This window comes from Triturus cristatus, chromosome 4_1, assembly GCF_964204655.1.
Source record: "Triturus cristatus chromosome 4_1, aTriCri1.1, whole genome shotgun sequence".
Classification (NCBI taxonomy): domain Eukaryota; kingdom Metazoa; phylum Chordata; class Amphibia; order Caudata; family Salamandridae; genus Triturus; species Triturus cristatus.
The window spans coordinates 1,231,379,179-1,231,394,288 of record NC_140585.1 but is presented as its reverse complement, the minus strand read 5'-3'; positions in this window follow the sequence as shown (position 1 = coordinate 1,231,394,288).

The window sequence follows — 15,110 nt, the reverse complement described above, 5'->3', positions numbered from 1 at the left end:
CGCTAGATGACAGTAAGAGCGGAGATACCGCTGGACCATAAGAGGACTAGGCCACTAACGTGGACTAGTCCTTCAAGGTGGTTCGGGTCTGGAACGCTTGAAGTGGAACACAGCAGGGGCCCCGTAGAGGCAATGCCAGGGGGCGAGAAATTCACATGAAACCACATCTGAGAGGGGTGTCTGATGGAAAAGAGGTAACATACACAAGGAGGTACCACCGAACAACGAAATATCCACTAGAGAGAAACTAACACGATATAATAAGGAAAGCGGATGCATGCTAGCAGCATGCTGCGTGCGTAGAGGAAGAGATTTGCCTTCCCCTTGCTCACTGCTCAACATAACTGCCTCCCTGAAATGAGATTATAATTTACTACCAGTACTCTCGGCTTCTGGACGTGCTGACAGCAGCTAGCAGCTGTTCAACCCGACAATGGCCAAAGACAAAGAACCTAAGATGCAAAAACAGGGAAAGATGGACAAGTACACCAAGGTGCTTCCAGCGCAGACAATCAAAAGGGGAGAATGCAGGTGCACCAGATAATGCGGCTATCCTCTAGGCAATCCATGCCTCAAGAGAGGCCATTGAAAGTAAAATGGGTGAGTTACGAACAGAGGTGTCCCTCCTTTGACAAGATGTATGCAACATCGCGGATCGCGTAACTCAGGCAGAAGTCCGCATATCAGAAGTGGAGGACATGACACATAAATCCCAAGCAGACATCAAGGAGCTCCAAGTCAACATGAGAGAGATGTTGTGGAAGGTCGACAATTCGGAGAACAGGGCTCGGAGAAACAATCTCCGCTTTATTGAGATACCAGAATGACAGGAGAATACTGACCCAATTGCCTTCCTGGGGCAAAGTTCTCCACCTACTTTCTCATTGAACGAGCACATAGAATGCCGACCATGAGACCCCCGCCAGGGGCCCCTCTGCACCCCACAATCGCACGATTCTTTAATTATCAGGACCGAGACATAATCTTAAAGAGAATCGCGGGGAATGGGAGAACTGAAATTGGTCAACACCAGGGTTATGATTTTACCCGACTACTCAGATCTTTCGATTCAGTAAAAGTTCAACTCCGAGCCATGCGAATCCAATATATGCTTTTTTTCCCGGCCAAGCTTGAGGTCATCTTTCAAGACACGACCCAGTTTCTTCAAACACCAGAGGATTCCTGGGCATGGATAGAAGAACGCCCAAAGCCTAGACCGGAGACAAGAAGCAACACGACGCATCCAGGGGATACGCCGTCAAGATGGGAGCCTAGAACGCAGAGAACAATAATGAAGAGGCGACTCATTGCAAGAAACACAAAGCACCTGGGGAACACGCAGCCCGGGACCCCATACCAGAGGAGAATGGGACCCTCGGAGGAAGAGGCGGGGCGGACTCAGGTCACTAACATTGAATCGAACCAAGGGGACAGTACTCATGCTGATCACTCTGATCAAGAATCCTCGGAGGAGACCAATGGCGACCACCCTCTTCTTAAGCCCAACCATAATGCAGAAGGGTCTGGGGCGACGGCTCCGGAAATAGATACTGAACATCAACTACAACTAAATAAAAGTGGTAAAGAGACCTGAAATATGGGCGTGAGGGAAGAGCATGCCGGCAGTACAGTGACTGCAAGGAGGACCCCCTCCTAGATTTGTTTGCAACCAGGAGAGACTGTGAACCACTCTCTCAGGCTAGGACAATATCCTTTATTGTTTTGGTTTTTTTGGGGGGATAGGGGGGCGGGATCGACAGACTCCTCAGTGGACACATACGTTTGTTGTCATGTTGACAGTTGAAGGGTTAGGCGTAGGGTGCGAGAGGATGTGGGGTGGGGGTTCAGGGGGGAGGTGGGAAGTTTTGAGTTCTTAGACTTAATGGGTTTTCATCATCAACAGCAGGATGTCTTACGATACAGAGCCAAAAACAGAAGGACGGGGGTTGGCAGGGTAGGGACTACTCCTCACACGGATAACATGAACCACAAACGTAATGCATGACACACCATATACTGTGTTGACGTGGAATGTCAACGGATTGGGTTGTAAGATCAAGAGGGGCCTAGTGAATAGATACATCAAGAGGATCAAGCCTCATGTGGTCCTCCTGCAAGAAACCCATCTCCGAGGTACCCAATGCGCATGTATAGCGAGAGGGGCCTAAGTCACACTGGCACGCGCTGGATTCTCCCCTGGGGCCACGGAGTGGCAGTTCTAATTTAAATAAAACAACCCTTCCATGTAGTAAAGACCTGGGTTGACCCTGGTGGCACTTATGCAGCGTTTCGGGGTACATGGGGACAGAGGGAGATTACCCTGGCCAGTGTCTATGCCCCGCTGTGACTGCAGCCCCAGACGCTAAATGCAGTAGCTAAGATACTGTTGGACTCAGACTCCTCAATTCACATTATAGGGGGTGACTTTAACGACGTGATGAATCCATGCTTAGATAGATCCCATGAAACGACTAGCACTCAGGCGCCTACTCCACTGGCGGAGTTCATGAGATCGCTGGGACTGACGGACCTTTGGCGCCGGCACCACCCACTCGACCGTAGCTACTCTTATTTTTCAGGGGCACATAAGACCTTTTCTCTAATTGACTACCTTTTTGCTCCGGCAGGGGAGATTCAACACATTGAGGAAGCAGAATACCTTGTAAGAGGTATCTCAGATTACTCACCGTTGAAGCTAAGGGGTATGGTTAGGGAACATAGACCAAAATCGGACTGGAGGCTGAACGCTTGGGAGCTACGATGCGAAACAGTAACAGATACAATCGCCATTGAGACTGAATTATTTTTCCAAGATAACGAAGGCTCCGTATCCTCGGAGGCCACCCTCTGGGAGGCCTACAAGGCAGTCCTCAGAGGTAGATTACTGGATGTAATAGCATGGAAGCATAGAGAGGAAACGTTACAAATAAGAAATTTAGAAGGTAAATTGCTAGAATTAGAAAGGAAACTAACCCCAGACAACGAGGCAGCGATGCTTAGACAGTTAGAGGTCACGCAAAGGGAACTCTGGGCTTTGGTAGAAGGAGAAGTCCACGCACAAACTCAGACCACCCAGCACAGATTATACGAGTCGGGGGACAGAGCGGGGAAACTCCTAGCCTGGTTAAGCCGGAAGGAAAGGGAAGTGAATCAGATAGAAGAGGCGGGGGCACGACATAAAATGGCACCCGCAATCACAGCAGCATTCACGTGCTACTACACTAACCTATATGAGGCCCGGCCGACAACAGATGAGAATAGCTTAGATGACTATCTTGGAGCAATAGATATGCCCACCTTGCAAAATAAAGATGTGGCGGCCCTAGAGGCTGAGCTCACTTTAGAAGAGGTTCATGCTGCCATTGCTAAACAACAATCAGGGAAAACTCCAGGCCCCAATGGGCTACCAGGGGAATTCTTTAAACAAAGCAACAACATTTTAGCTCCCTGTTCACTAAACATGTTTCTAGCGGCAAAGAATGAGGGAGCGCTGCCCCCAGACCTCTGCCAGGCCACAGTAGTAGTCATACCAAAACCGGGCAAGCCCCCAGAAAGCTGTGGCTCTTACTGCCCAGTCTCGCTCCTCAATGTTGAAACCAAGGTGCTGGCCTCCATACTGGCCACACGACTACTGACGGTCATCACATCATTGGTACATAGAGACCACTCGGGCTTTATGTCCAAGCGAGCCACACGCCTCAACCTTCGTAGGCTGGCAAACTGGCTAGACACGGCTAAAGAGAGAGGGGTCCCACAAATACTTCTGTCACTTGACGCCAAAAAGGCAATTGATACGGTCCACTGGGCCTTTATGAGACTGGTCCTCACAAAATTAGGCTTTGGGCGCAACTTCCGGACATGGATCGATATATAGTACACAAATCCCAGGGCTAGAGTTTGGGTAAATGGCGTTAAATCAGCCGAGTTTCCCATCCGGCGGGGAACCAGGCAGGGTTGCCCACTGTCCCCCTTTCTTTTTGCGCTTGTGCTGGAACCTTTAGCATGCATGATCAGAACACATCCAAATTTAAAAGGGTTCCAGGATTCTAAGGGACAGCTGATGGATGACCGAATCTCGCTTTACGCAGAGGACATCCTATTATATATATCCAGCCCTGACAAGTCACTCTCGATCATATTCCACCTAGTTGAAGAATATGGCAAGCAGGCAGGATACAAGATTAACTGGGGGAAGTCAACCATATACCCTATTGGGGGTCACATCGATATGAGATCTGCGCCGGTACGTCTTCCCATCGCTGAAGAGGGCTTTAACTATCTAGGACTCTTCATCTCTATAAACGTGACAGACTGCCTCACCCATAACATTCAGCGTTTCTTAGCAGACTTCCGAGATGACGTGGCTAGGTAGCAACGTCTCCCCCTGACATAACTTGGAAGAGCCGCTATGTTTAAAATGACCACGGTACCCAAGCTATTATATATCCTTTAAAATATATACTGTAAAATACCGGAGGTAATCTTCAGGGCGATAAACAATGAACTGCGTACATTATTATGGGGCAGAGATCACCCCTGAGTAGCACTACAAACGCTGCAACGCTGCCAATATAATGGGGGAATTTCGTTACTGGATCTCCGGGCATATTATTGAGCGGCAGGCCTTATAGTCATCAATGAATAGGGGCATGGCCCCATGGATCATTCTACATATGCCCTGGAGAGACTCCAATTCCAAAATAACTCCCACCTACACCACATATACGGGGGCCACGGAGCGAGGAGCCTGCTGCTAGCAACACAGAGGGTGATTGAGGTATGGAGGGAAGCTGAACGTACGAAGAATTGGGAAAAAAGACTAACTAGGTCCACACACCTATGGGCGGGTAAGCGACTGCCTGAACTTGCAAAACTACAGGGGTTTAAAGGATGGGAAGCTATTGGGATCACTGCTTTCGGGGATATAATATGACAGGGCAATCTGATAACATTTTCAAATCTGCAAACGGAGTATAGCTTGACAGATAAGCAACACTATGAATATATTCAACTCCGACATGCCTGGCAAGCGCAAAAACCTGACATTGCGAATCTCCCTGAAGATGCCCCATTAGAAGGCCAGCTACTACAGCAAGAGATATCAGAGAAAGTAGTCTCCTGGACTTATAAAACCCTAATAAATAATATTCCCAATAATGTATCAACACTTAGAGGCAAATGGGAGGGCCTAGTAGGTACATTGGAGGACATAGACTGGGAGACATCCTTAATGCACCCTAGAGAAGTAGCAATTAAGCTCAGGCTAAGACTGGTACAGTTTAAAATATTGCACAGGGTGTATTACGATAGGGCAAAATTACACGCAATGGATAGAGCAGAGACGCCGGATTGTCTGCGGAGCAGAACAGAGCGTGGAGCTTTCATACACACTCTATGGGAGTGCCAACCAATACATAGATACTGGACACGGATAGTACAAGAACTGAACATACTACACACGTAAATCCTGATGGATCCTAAATATGTTCTTTTGAGCATCCACACAGATGTTAACATCCCTAGATACCAGCTTCTGCTAAGTAACTTAGGCCTCGTAGTGGCGAAGCGCGATATAGCCAGATACTGGGGGAAACCAGAACTACCCGTCATGAAAGAGTGGCGGACCGGCATGGATACGTATATGGGAGCCGAAAAAATGGTATATAAAGCAAGGGGGTGCCCGAGAAAGTTCTGGAAAGTTTGGCAGCCATGGCTGAGCTATTACAACCTAGAAATGGAGGAGGAGGTCACAGATGTATTAGAATGCACATAAAATGGCACGTAGGCGAAGGGCCCACTACTCCAGATTCACACCCAGCGGAGGGACTCGAGAGATACCTAGCGCGAAGGGAAGAAAGTACCACTAGGGCCATGAAGAAGGAGTATAATGGCACAAACTCTGTATCCTCATTAATTGTAAATGTCACTTCTTGTGATCAGTTGATAATACTTGAGATGTACCTGCTGAATATTTTGTTCTTTCAAAAAATAATAAAAATATTTTTAAAAAAGAATAAAAAAATAACGAGTCACAGATCTCCTGGACTTCAAACTCAGGAACATCCTTAACCAATACTGGAGGCAGCCTGGGAAAGACACATTGGAAGGGATCTACCCTAAATGGTTTACGTTGGGAAGAACGAAACACAGGATGGACCTTCCAATGCATCAGCAGTTGGATTGCGAAAGCCACTGGATTTATGCCTTTGAGAATCTTTTAAGGGCCATAAAATCGAGGCTTGAACTTATTGTGTGAGAGATGCACTGGCAAAAACTTAGGAGATAGCTAAACCTTATTCCCAACCCAATAATCGAGTACGGAAGTGCAGTGTATGTCGTAAAAGACCTTCATTTTAAATTTAGTGTTGTGAATATAGAGGGAAATCCAACGTCTTATGGTTTGTAACTGGCTAAGAAAGCTGCTAGCAGCAGGGACCAGAACTGGGTTCTTCAAGGTAGAAGGCAAAACCCTATGATGCAAACCATTTATAGTGGCACTATGGACTGAGTTGTTATATGAGAATTCAGCCAGGGGTAAAAAGTATGACAAGTGTTGAATTACAAAAACATTGGTGATATTGCTCTAACCCAAGGATGACTAATCATTCTGTGTTCAGTATGGCCATTGGTCTGGGGATGAAAGCCAGATGACAGGCTCTTCAATTTGGAGGGATTTCCGCAATGACTTCCAGAAATGGAAAATAAATTGAGGACCTTGATTGAAAACAATAACCTAGGAAAGCCCATGTAACCGAGAAATCTCCTACAAGATTATGTGTCCCAAGTCGCTAGCACTGAGCAACTTCTTTAAGGAAGTAAAATGTGCCATTTTGGAGTAGGAATCAACTCTTTCCATAATGACTTGATTTCTGCCAGATGGGGGTAGAGGAACAATAAAGTCAGTTGAGATGGTGTGCCAGGACCCAGGGGGAATGAGGAATGGATGAAAGAGCCCAGGAGGGCTAGAATGAGATGATTTGTGTTGAGCACACGCAGAACCAGAGTTAACGTAAAGCTCATTATCTTTCCGAAATGAGGGCCACCAAAAGGAAGGTTGTATGAGTTCTAAAGTAGCTTTAACACTCATGTGTCCTGAAACAGGTGAATCATGACGCATTTTAAAAACCTTGACTCTAAAGACATTGGTTGGTACAAACAAAGAGTTTCCTTTGTATATAATCTCACCCACTTTATGGACTAGACCCTGAAGTGCATTCCGGTCTTGTTTTGTAAATGTGGAGTAGGCTGCTTGTAGTTTCTGAAGAAAGGACTGGGGAGTTACAATTATTCTTTGTGGAGTGAAAATATTCTGACCTAAGGTAGCTGGAGACTCAGGATACCTTTGAGACATGGAATCTGCAGATGTATTCTTCATACCAGGAATATAAGTGATGTAAAAATTGTATTAATTGAGCAAGTAGGCCCAACGTGCTTGACAACTATTCTTACAATGTAAGTTTAAACGACATTGGAGATTTCGATGATCGGTTCGAATCTCAAAAGGTTCATAAGCTCCCATCAGAAACTATCTCCTTTCTGAACAAGCGTTCTTCATGTCCAATAGTTCCAGCTCCAAGACCGAGTAATTTAATTCAGAATCAGATAATACATGGGATAAATGAAAAATCATGTATTTGAGTCCATCATCTTCTTGTACGGCTTCAATGGCAAGGTCATGTGCATCAGTCTCTACTATGAATTTCTTTGTTGGATTTGGATGGCGGAGAATGGGAGCTAGAGTGAAGACTTGCTTTAGTTTGACAAAGGCTTCTTCGGCTCGTTCATCCCAACAGAAGCTGGCATGGAGTTTATTCTTTTTTAAGACCTGAGGTATTTCACAAGGCAGGTGGGCAAAGTCTTCAATTAATTGTCAATGGAAATTGACAAAACCTAAGAAACAACGGGTCTCCATGACATTCATAGGAGAGGGACAATTCAGGATTGCTGCGACTTCATTTTGATCCATTGATATTCCTGTCTTGCTTAAGCGATCCTAAATATTCAACATCAGAGCTGTCAATTTAGCATTTTCCCAGTTTACACAACAGTTTCAATCTAGTTAAGTATTGAGAAACATGCCCACGATGTAATCGGGATATATCAGGATGTAGTTGAGGTAAACTACTACAAATTGATTAAGCATATCAGAAAATACATGATCCATAAAGCGTTGGAAAATAGCGGGGCATTGCTTAACCCAAATGGCACAACCCAATACTCATAATGATCTAGGGGGTTCTTCCACACATTTGATTTGTAAGAGATGATAAGCCCCATGGCGGTTTACCTTGGTAAAGATTTCAACACCCCGGACTGACTCTAAAATATCCTTGATCAAGGGCAATGGATATCTATCCTTGATGGTGATTTTGTTTAGGCCTCTGAAATCTATGCAAGGTCTTAATTCATTTGACTTCTTTGGAACAAAAAACATAGATGCTCCTGCCAGGGATGAAGAGCGGGTAATCTATCCATGTTGTAAGTTCTTTTCCAGGTATTGTTTCAGTGAAGGGAACAATAGCTCTGAGATCAATAGGAATTGCGCAATCTAACTCCCTATGGGGAGGCAAGGATAATTCTTTAGGTTTTCGAAAACATCAGCAAATGATTGATATTGAACTGGTATCACTTAGAGGAGATTGATATTTCCCGAATCTACTGATGTTGTATGAGCCATTTCTTTAGGAGTCCAGTACTCTTCAGAAGGATAATAAAGTTTGGGGCAGATATAGGAGGACAAAGATATTGTTCTAGTCTCCCAATTGATGTAAGGATTATGATGCGACAGCAAAAGAACTCCCAGTATCATGATATGATTGGGTGAAGCTATATAATTGAAGCATGTGGTCTCTTGGTGCTTGCCAAAGTGTTGTTTCAGTGGAACTGACATCTATTTGACGGGTCCCATAACCAAAAGTGTCCCATCAACTGTATGAATTGGCTCTGGGACTTCTTTGGGAATGCAAGATATACAGTTCTTAAGAGCCCAGTTTTCGTCCAGGTAGATGCCACTTGCCCCCCAGCCAAAAGGGTGAGAACCTTTTTATTCCTGCCTCTAGGTAATGCCAATAAATGAGTAAAAGGAACAAAGAGGCTGGTGAATCCCTAGATACTTAAATGAAAGTAATTGAAGCAATTCCTGCCCTTTTCCCTTTCACAAGGGACACGAGCTGGCATTTCCTGAAGGCCATTATGGTCGAACAGCACAATCCTGGACTAGGTGGTGTTCAGTCGATTTAAAATACATGCTGAATCCATATTTGCGCCTGTATTCTTTTTCAGAAGCAGACAGTGCTTCTCTTTCCACACCAATTTGTATGGGCTCTTCTCCCGGAGGGGAGAATGATTTCTAGGGAGAGGTGTCAATCTTTCAGGCAGGGGCTTGGGTGCTCGTAGAAGTTGAGGGAGGCTGTGCTCTTATCCTTTTTGAACGGTGTGCACATAGGTGATATTCAATCAGCAAGGCCTGATCCATTAAAGCTGAAATATGTTCAGCTCAACTGGAGTGAACCAGTTCATCTTTGATTTCCTTTCTGAGACCTCTGCGAAACAAGGTTACAAGAGTGCGTTATACCCAGTTAGTCTCTGCAGCTAATTGCCGAAAATCGGGTTATTTTGGTGAGAAGACCTTGTTTTCCTTGTAGGATGTCGCAAAGAGCTTCTACTGCAGAAAATATCAAATCCGATCTCTCAAACATTCACCTGAAAATGGTTAAAAAGATTGCATAGTCTGCAAGGCAGGGGTCCGATGTGGCTCCTTATGGGGTACCCCAAGCTAAAGCTGCACCAGACAATGCACTAATAAGGTAATCCTGAGCAAACTGCGCAGGGCATAAGGCGAAAAAGACCGTCAGGGAGGCTATGAATTATTTTGGCTTGTTAGGATCTCCAGAAAAACGTGGGCTTGCTGAAGAAACTGATGGTACATCAGAAGCCATTGCGACTGTGATTTCATCACATAATTGTTGCAGTTCTTGTGCCTAATGCTGTATAGTCTGCAGCAAGGCCAGGGCCTGGGCCTGGGCCTGGTCCACAGGTGCTCCTTATATGGAATTTTGGGCTGGATCAATTATCTTTGGGACAAGGCCAATTTGTAAGCATCGCAATCTGTCAGACTCAGCAGAACCACGCCTAGCAATAAACCCTATAGTTCAAAGAGAGCGGACTGCCTGGTTCTTAATTGTTTTACACTGCCATAGGCATAGGTGATCCCTTCCGGTAGCCACAAAGTTGCCCACGCTGGCAAGCGGCTAAGTGGATAGTGCCTTTCAGAAAAAGGTCCTGTTTGGAGGAAAAAAACAAACTTGACAAAAGAACTGCAGAAGCTAGTACTGCAGAAGAAGGCTGCTGAAATACAGACAGAGGCGGAAACAGGAGCAGGATGGAGCAAGCAGAATAACAGGAATTAGTACCAGGAAAACTGCAGGAAGAATAGAATCCTCAAAAGGATTGATGAAGTGTTGCGGCGCAAAGACAAGGCAGTTCTGATCTCCTTATATGCAGAAATTCCAGGAAATTACATCAGGAGAAGAGGGGCCCATGATTCATTGGGAAGAAGCAATTGAAGGACTAAGATTGGCCTCGATCTTGAATTGGGCAGAATATATTTCCTGCCTTAGGTATTCTGGAAGGAACAAACACCTGGAACATGGAGGTACGCATGGTACCTTCTAGCAGCAAACTCCCCCAGAATCGGAATGGAGGTGCCGAGAACAACACCAGTGAGCCAGCCTATGTCAGCAGAACAAGCGTAGCTGCCTGCCGGAGTCCCTCGTTCCACCACTGTGGGAGAGGCACCTTGCATCATGGGCTTCCAAGTATGCATCCGAAGCCGGTGTTGAGCACGAACGCAACGCCACAATCCCTGCCATTGTATGTGAGGGTAGTAGGCTTCAGGAGATGCATGTAGGAGCAGCACTATAGAGCACTTGTTATATAAGTGAGACAGCTGACTCCCTGGTCTTTGTCTCTCCACTCCTTTCATTGAAGTTGAGTTGTCGAAGCGTCACTGGGTGCACCAGCTAATTGATGGTCTCAGGATGTGGGTCTTCAAGTTCAGGAGTCCAGAGCCCATATGCATAAAATTCGGAAAATGCTATTCCCAAATAGCGAATCCGTAGAAATCACTATTTGGGAATCGCAAATTGGAATGTACGTAACCTGTGATTTCCTGATAGCAATTCCTACGGCTTCACATTCCCTATTAGGAAATCACAAATTAGGAAATTGCAAAATTACGATTTCCTAATAGGAAATTGCATTCTTGGTAACTGAGCTTTCAGAAAGCAGGATGATGATGTCACAACCCAAGTTGAGTATAAATATAGGGTGTGGCCACAAGCTAGAGGTGGAAAAACATACAGGAAGCAAGGGCGTGCTCCTGCATCATTGCTGCCAGCACAATACACAGTTTCCAGTGAGAACCAATGATGCTGAAAAGGGGAACCAGGACTCAGGGAGCAGTAGGAAGAGAAAGATGAAGTTCTCCAAGAGGGAGCTTGAGGTCCTGACCGAGGAACGTGCTTCCAACATGGACTAACTGTTTGGGAAGACCTCTTTCTCAGTACCTGAGGCACAGAAAACGTGGATCTGGAATGGAATCCTGGAGAAGGTGATCTCTCTAGGAGTGTCATCGAGGACCATCCTGTAGATCCGCAAGAGGTAGTAAGACCTAAGGTCCCGTACCAAGGAGAGGCTGGCCACAGAATGGCAGAGGGGCATGGGGCAGGCAGAGGACCCTCACAACACCCTCCTCTGACTCCCATGGGGACCCTTGAACCTGAGAGTGTTGTGGGAGTTGCTGGTATTGACACCTCCATTCCAGCAGGCACCAGCCAGGGTAAGTCATCTGTGTACCATACATAACATAATGTTAGCCAATCCACATATCATATATCATAGCATGAAATTTTCCATTGAGGTGCTTGGCCTACCTGTGGAATGCATCATGGAAGTTGTAGTACACATCATTAGTATTTGGTACTGAGTGCTGATCACAACACCAACCATATGTTTACAACAAAAACGTCACAAATCCATGCAGCAGAGTCGCAACAATATTGTGACAAAACGTTAACCATTTAACTATATACATGCATTTCCACTGATCATAGCCTGGACGTGTCTGGGCCCATGGCAGCCGAAGGGGCTACTGGCAGTGAGGTTGTCCTTGAGCCCATGACACCACCATCCCCTCAGCCCATAACCCCATCTGGCAGGAGAGGACTATCTGCCCACTGCCAGAGTTTGAGGACAGCGATGGGGGACAGTCACAAAGCATTGACCCCACAATATCTAAGCCAAGGGCACTGCGAAGGCGGAGAAGCCAAGCCCCAGCAGTCTGTGCAGAGACTTGTCAGACATGTCTGATCCACATCCCATGTATGGTGGCCTGGAGAGGTCGATCCTCAACACACAGAGCCTATAGACAGAGAACATTGGTACAGTGAGTAGGCAGCTGCTATGCATGGCAAAGTCCTTGCAGAACATAGAGAAAGGGCAGGAATGAGAGCTAGCTGCAATGGATTAAGAGCTGTGTGTGCAGCGTCAGAGGCACAGTCAGTACCTGGTCCTGTTTGACATATTCACCCGGTCCATCAACCGGCAGGAAGCCACAACATGCTGGTGCAGGTCGCCACTGCATTGGAGAATATCCAGACCCACAACCTGTGCATCCCCAACATCCTTGCCCCACTTGAGAGCGAGGAGGGCTCCAGCCTCTGGCTTATCTGTCCACAAGCCATGCACTACCAGGTGTTCACGCTGCAATCTGTCTGGCAATGACTAATTGTAAGTTCCACAACCCAGTGCTGCTGACAAAGCACCCAACCCAAAGGGCTGTAAGAAGTGGCTTCCTAGACACTCAGTGGGATGAGTTGCCTTTGTTTATCATTCACCCTATTTACTTTGTTGTTCTTATGTTAGAATTGTATCATCCACAAGGATGCAGTTGATCCTTGCTTGCTATAATGTTGCCACCGGAATAAATGGTGGTCACTCAGTTGCGCACCAAGCACTCCCATCATGTGTGATGTTTCATTTCTATGATTTTATGTAATCCCTTACCTCGAAATAGTTTTTGGTTATCTCTCTGCGTCATGCACATACCTCTGCTGCATGTGTACCCTCCAGCTGCACTTGTACTGGTGGTAAGTCATCATCAGAGTTAGACCCGGGCTCTATGGGGCTGTCGGGCAGACCCTTCTTCATGGCAATATTGTGCAGTATGGCACAAGTGGTAATTATCTTGCAGCATGTATCCGGTCTGTACAGTAGTGCCCCGCCGGGCTTGTGGAGGAAGTGGAAGCGGGACTTCAGGATGCCAAAGGTTCTCTCAATAATTGAGCGTGTTGTCCTGTATGCCTTGTTGTATTGTCTCTTACTTCTTGTCCTCTGAGTCGGGTATGGTGTGAGTAGCCAGGGAGGTAACACATATGCACTGTCACCTTAAGAGGGAAGGGAAACCTTTAGGTCACATCACACACACCTTCCTGACCACTGTATAGATTGAGTTTGTGATTCTCTTACCAAGTAGGAAACCATCCCCAAATTCACCCTGTGCAAATCGGTTCTGTATTCCACTGTGGCGGAACAAAAATGAGTCATGGGTGCTGCTGGTTATTTAGCACAAGGTCTGTTATGATACAGGAGGCATCACACACTACCTGCACAATGAGTGTGTGTGAGTTTTTTCTGTTCATGTATATGTATTCAGTTGCTGTGGGGAGACATATGGCAATATGTGTGCCATCAACACAGCCAATGGTATTAGGGGACTATGCTACTCTGTAGAACATCAATTTTGCTTGTTGCAATCATTGGGGTGGTATTGGGGAATGATATATATTGACTGATTTTGCCCACCATAATGTCCAGGAACCTGCAGAAGAACCTGGAAAATGCACTTTGGTAATGCCTGCCTGCAACTGCCATAACACCCTAGTAACTGTGCGAAGCTGGGAGGTGTAGGCAACACAATACCTGCACATGTGGTGGGATTGTGTTGCTTCTGAGTGTTGGGGCCTATAGCAGAGGTTGTAACTCAGCAATTAAATCAGGTATTACCGGACTGCTGAGTCTGTACCTCTCAATAATCTCCTCAGTTGTCTATTCAAACAAGATGACCCTCACCAGGAGCGTCGTGAACCCTCCGCTTTAGCAGCTAATGGATGAATGAAAGAGTGAAAAGATTGATGTAAGGATGGATGAGTGAAAATGAATGAATGAGTGAAAGGGGGTGTATGGATAAAAGTGTGGATGGATGGATAAGTGAAAGAATGAATGAATGAGTGAAAGGGGGTGGATGGATGAAAGGGTAGATGATGGATGAGTGAATCTGTGGATGGATAATGAAAGGATGGATGTATTAGTGAAAGGATGGATGGGTGGAGTGAAAGGGTGGATAGATGGATGAATTGAAAGGGAGGATAGATGGCTGAGCAAACGGATGAAAGGATGGGTGGGTGAAAGGATGGATGCTGGGACGCCGTGAACCCCCAACTTTAGCAGCTACAGTGGGGTAGAGTTCTTGATGGGCTTCTTCTGTCTGAAACTTGGCAGATAAAGGGGAGAGAGTGAGTGAGTGAGTGAAAGGATGGATGTGTGAGTGAAAGGGTGGATGGATGGGTGAGCTAAAGGATGGTCGATGGGGGGATTAATGACTCAAAGGATGGATAAAAGGTTGGATGGGTGAAAAAATGGATGGATGATTGAAAGGCTGGATGGCTGAGTGAAAGAATGGATGGATTGATGGCTGGGATCAGTGAAAGGGAGGATGAACAGATGGATGGAGTGAAAGGGTGGATGGATAAAGCAAAAGGATGAATGGATGAGAGAATGCATAGATGGGTGAGAAAGAATGGATGGATTAAAGGATGAATGAATGGATGAAAGAAAGAGAGGGTGGGTAGAGGGATGCATTAGTTAAACAATGGATGAGTGAAAGGGAGGGTGAATGGATGAGAGGAGGATGGGTTGATGAGTGAAAGAATGGATGGATGAGTGCAAGGGAGGGTGGATGGATGAACAGATGAGTGAAATCATGGATGGGTGTGTGGATAAATGGATGAGTGAAAAGGTAAAGGGATGGAGGAGTAGTTGGGTGGAAGGAT